We start from the raw sequence: 5,232 nt of genomic DNA, 5'->3' as shown, positions 1-5,232 counted from the left end.
AGCAGTTTTCTGCCAGCCCACAGCCCATAATCAAAGTTTAACAATCACAACTAACGAAGTTTTGTTAAATTTCTTATTTTTATTTTCATGCTTAAATTTATATATCTTCATAACATTGCTTCATTATGTTAAAGTATTTTAACGATAATCTATTAGAAATTTGTTGAAATCAGGGATACGTCACTAATGCAAGGAGGTAGCCACAGAATAATCTTTTCTACAATAGGCACAAGGCCTGAGAATATGAGGGAAAGAAGTAGTCGATTAAATCGAATCTTGTGCACAGATGGTACTTAGTTTATCGCCCCCGAAACGATGACAGACAAAGTCAACCTCCGTGGACGAAATGCTGCTAAGTATTTCATCTGACGTGCTAATAATTCTGTCATTCCACCGGACTACTACTACTACTACTACTACTACTATAAAAATAATAATGGTCTCAAATTTTGACAGAAGTTCAGCAGTTTTGATGGTAGTGGTTAACCGATACCATCGAACTCAGCACTGGACTGGCCTTTTATTTCGTCGAACCTGGAGGGATGAAAAACCAAAATTTAAATCAGTAGGATTTGAGAACAAATTTCAAAGAGCCGGAAGATATACAATAAGACATTTTATTCGAAACTGTAACAGATATGTCATCTATCAACGATTACCACTCTAGATTCAAGACTATCTTACAAAATGAATTAACAAGTCAAATACTTCAACACCGAATCATTATTTGATTAACGTAACGTTTTATAACTTTCTTTTAAAAAGAAAGATATTCTGATGTATTGCCCCAAGTGAGATTCGAACCCACGACCCCTGGTTTACGAGACCAGTGCTCTAAACCGCTGAGCTATTGAGACTCTCTCGCCTGAGATGCTACATAGCAAATTCTTATTCTGTAGTGTCGTCTTTTTAACTTCTAATAACGATATGGTTAAATGTCTTTGTTGAAACAAGTCTTCTAAGCTATTCACTGGTTGAGCAAGGTCCCATAATTTGAAGCAGGATATTATTGCTTGTAACTTCAGAGTGAAGAAAAGCACAAACGTAAGTTGAACTTAAAAGAAGATGGGGCAAAAACCGTTAGGCATTTTTGTGGTAATGTCACTCTAACAATCTGAGAAACCACCACCTTTATATCAACACGAACTGATCAGTTGTCCTTTGTGTAAGCTAATCACCATAATTTAAGTAAAATATCCTTCTTTCATAGTTGCATGTTGTGGGAGTACTGTAAAAATACCGAGTGTTACTAAGCTTTAGTTTGCCAAACGGAAAACGCTCTATGGTCTAAGAAAGAAAGAAAGAAAGAAAGGAAAAAACAAAAAAACACTTGGAAGAAAATGTTGAGAATGTCTGTAATTACATCGCCATGGCTAAAATAAGAATGTTTCGCCCATTATTCTTGTTATCAGACATGTAATATGGAATATCAGCTTTATATTGCAGAAGCTGTCATTGTTAATAAAACGAAGGACCAACGTGACATGTTTATACATTAGCCTCGCATTATGACCTAGAGGCATGAAGCGGAGATGAGAAATTTTAAGGGTCAGAGCAAATGAAAAAACGAATTAAGAATTGCATTATAGCTAGGGGGCATTTTTATATAACTAAAGTGCAATAGTACTTGCCTTGTTACATTAAGTCCCTCGACGCCACCACCCTACTTGTATTCCCATTACACTTTCCCTCGGACATTTTGCCAATTAGCTGCAGAACAGGCGTTATGATTCTTGTTCATTACTTTAAATAGCTTAGAGTATTAGCAGTAGCACGGACAGCTGTCCTCCTCTATTATTGATAGCGGACTCTCAGTTACAGAGATAACACATATTATCTATCTATCTATCTATCTATCTATCTATCTATCTATCTATCTATCTATCTATCTAGGTAGCTATCTATCCATCTGTCTGTCTATCTGTCTGTCTGTCTGTCTGTCTATTTATCTATCTATCTGTTTGTCTGTCTATCTAGATGTCTATCTAGCTGTCTATCTAGCTGTCTATCTATCTATCTATCTATCTAGGTAGCTATCTAGGTAGCTATCTATCCATCTGTCTGTCTGTCTTTCTGTCTATCTATCTATCCGTTTGTCTGTCTATCTAGCTGTCTATCTAGCTGTCTATCTAGCTGTCTATCTAGCTGTCTATCTAGTTGTCTGTCTGTCTGTCTGTCTGCCTATGTATGTATGTATGTATGTATGTATGTATGTATCTATCTATCTATCTATCTATCTATCTATCTATCTACTTATTTATCTATCCATCTGTCTGTCTATCTGTCTGTCTGTCTAGCTGTCTGTCTATCTAGCTTTCTGTCTAGCTGTTTGTCTATCTAGCTGTCTGTCTATCTATCTATCTATCTATCTATCTATCTATCTATCTATCTATCTATCTATCTATCTATCTATCTATCTGTCTATCTATCTATCTATCTATCTGTCTGACTGTCTGTCAATTTACCTCTCTCTATATACTTGTGTTATACACACACATATATGCATGCAGGTATGTATATATTTTTACATGTATATATCTGTGTGCGTGTTTGGATATGTATGTAAACATATGTGTGTATATAAATATGTCTCGTATATGTGTGCGCGTGTTTGTTGTAGTAGTAGTAGTAGTAGTAGTAGTAGCAGCAGCAGCAGCAGTAGTAGAATTTGGAGTAAAAATTGATGTACAACTGCTACTGTTATGTTCAGAGCAGTGCTCCGCACCCGGTTCGCCTCCGCATTATGGAGTCTCACGAGACGATGCTAGATATGCCTCAGTGTAACCTTAATATGATTTTTCTCCCTATAGTTTTAGTCATATATTTTAGCTCAGGTGTGCCGCCGAATTTTGAAAAGGATATATAAGTTTACCGCAAGTGGAAAAGGTTGCGGAGCACTGGTTCCGAGACCCGTATAGATTATCGTAACAAAGTCTGCTTCTTTTATAGTTATTCGTAACTTCTAGACTAAGTACTATTACTAGTTATAAACTACAAAACAAATGCAGGACAAATAGGGATAAACACAAGTTTATGATATAGTTCTTACGTGCGTTTCGCAATTGTGGTTGTCTGGAGCATGTAGTAGGTGTTCCAAGTTCGCCTAGATTCTCATCCGCAACGGATCGTTGTAAAAGTGACGGGAAGATTACCTTTTCGAGTTATGCTGATCCATAAGGGCCAGTTTCTCGGTTTCATGTCGTATATGTTCCTCACCTGTACGGGATGCCGATCCGTGGCAGAATGACTCATTTTGCCGGCTAAGTGGACTGGAGTAACGTGAAGTGAAGTGCTTTGCCCAAAGAACACAACACAACGCGTCGCCCGGTCCAGGAATCGAAACCACAATCTTACAGTCAGGAGTTGAATACCCTAAACATTAAGCCACGCAAAAATACACAAGCACCCAGACACACACACACACATATATATATATATATATATATATATATCTATATCTATATCTATTTATCTGTCTATCTCTCCTTCATCCTCTCTCTTCATATATATATATATATATATATATATATATACACACACACACACTTCCACGTATACACACACACACATGTACATAGTAAAATTGTGTGAATATATATATGTGCAACCATAGGTGTGTCTCTTACAGAAAGCTTTGCCCGCAAAAGAAAAAAAATATTATAAATTACATCTTGAAATATAAAACTAATGATCCCCTCTTTAGTAAAACCCTATGAGAGAAAGTTGTGTCTCTTTGGGGGATCGAAAAACGATATAAAATACCTTCGAAACAGAAACCAGATTATCGATATGACAGAGATAGTTCCGTTTAATCTGCGTCGTGTTTTACTCATTAATCACACCTGTCTGCCCGTTTGGCTGCTGTATATATTTTCAGATCTTTACAGAACAATTAGTATCTTGTGAGTAAAGCGACGACTATCTTCTGATAATTATGCTATTTATGAACGCGTCGATTATAATTTTATCTTTGTAAATCTTGTGTACATATTTCGTTTATACCGTATAAAGTTTTCCGAATTTAGCTTCTTCATGTTCAGTAGTATTTTTTGCTTCATGGCGATATACTATGACATTACATTGATTTCTCATTGCAGTTAGACGAATAAAAAAAAAAAAAAAAAAAAGATTGAAATAATTTAAAGATAAGAAACGTGTTAGTTATTTATTGCTGTTTGAAATCAGTTCCCGATAGATTGGAGTAATGAGAAATTACGTCATTAACATAAAAATCACGTGAATTTTTACTGAGATGTAAGCGCGGACGTGGCTGTGCGGTTAAGCAGTTCGCTTTTACAAATTCGTGGTTTTGCGCTTATTCGCATTGCAGAAATTATTTTGTGTTGGTGCGTGCGGTTGCAAGGGGGGGGGTGTGTGCAAGATGTGGGGTAAATATTTTCTATTGACTTATTATTAAGCTGACCAATGCTTTGTGAGCGAATTTAGAAGGTGGAAATATGTAAGTCAGAAAGGACTATGTTAAAGTGAAGGCGCGTAGCTTAGTGGTTAGGGTAATTCGATTCCCAGTGGGTGTGTCCTTCAGCAAGGCACTTTATTTCACGTTGCCCCAGTCCACTAAGCTGACAAATATCAGTAGTACCTGTATTTGAAGGGATCTGGCCCTGTCATATTCTGAGTCACGGTGAATCTCCATGAGAACTACGTTAAAGGCAAGCCTGTGTGTGGAGTGCTCCGCCACTATCACGTTAATTTCACGAACAGGCTGTTCCGTTCCGTTGTCGTAACAGCCGGAGAGCCAGTTAGTTAGTTATTATGTTGAGATAAAAAGTGAAGCAAAGATTAATGTCTTGATATTTAGTAAAATCTCAATGAAACGGTAGCAAATGGGTATTGAAATTATGTCTTTTGGTTTGGTCTTCTAGACACATGTCAGTCTAACATTCTCTTATAAAGACACCACTCACTTCAATAACTTCCCAGTTACGTGCAATTGTCTTCTTGATCAAGAAAGGTATTCGTTGTAACTGTCTCTATATCCTCTTCCTCCTCCCCTTCTCACTCACTCATTCACTGTCTCTATATTCCTCTCCCCGCTCTTCCACTTTCTTTATATAACTCTCTGCTACGTCTTGTATCTTAGCTGTTTCAATCTGAAATCATATTGTTACTGCTATTTTTGCAAAAAGAAATTAACATCAACACGGTTTTATTTGAATATATGCATATATATATATATATATATATATATATATATATATATAAACATATTAT

At 36.4% G+C, this 5,232-nt stretch overlaps 1 non-coding gene across 1 annotated transcript; it reads right to left on the bottom strand.

Moving 5' to 3' along the window:
- Positions 1-783: 783 nt before the first annotated feature.
- Trnat-cgu (transfer RNA threonine (anticodon CGU)) lies at positions 784-857 on the bottom strand. The gene has a single exon. It is a non-coding gene; the product is annotated as a tRNA-Thr (tRNA).
- Positions 858-5,232: the final 4,375 nt, after the last annotated feature.

The sequence above is a fragment of the Octopus bimaculoides genome, chromosome 20, assembly GCF_046866305.1.
Source record: "Octopus bimaculoides isolate indiv1 chromosome 20, ASM4686630v1, whole genome shotgun sequence".
NCBI classification, from domain to species: domain Eukaryota; kingdom Metazoa; phylum Mollusca; class Cephalopoda; order Octopoda; family Octopodidae; genus Octopus; species Octopus bimaculoides.
This window is presented reverse-complemented; position numbering and strand designations above follow the sequence as displayed.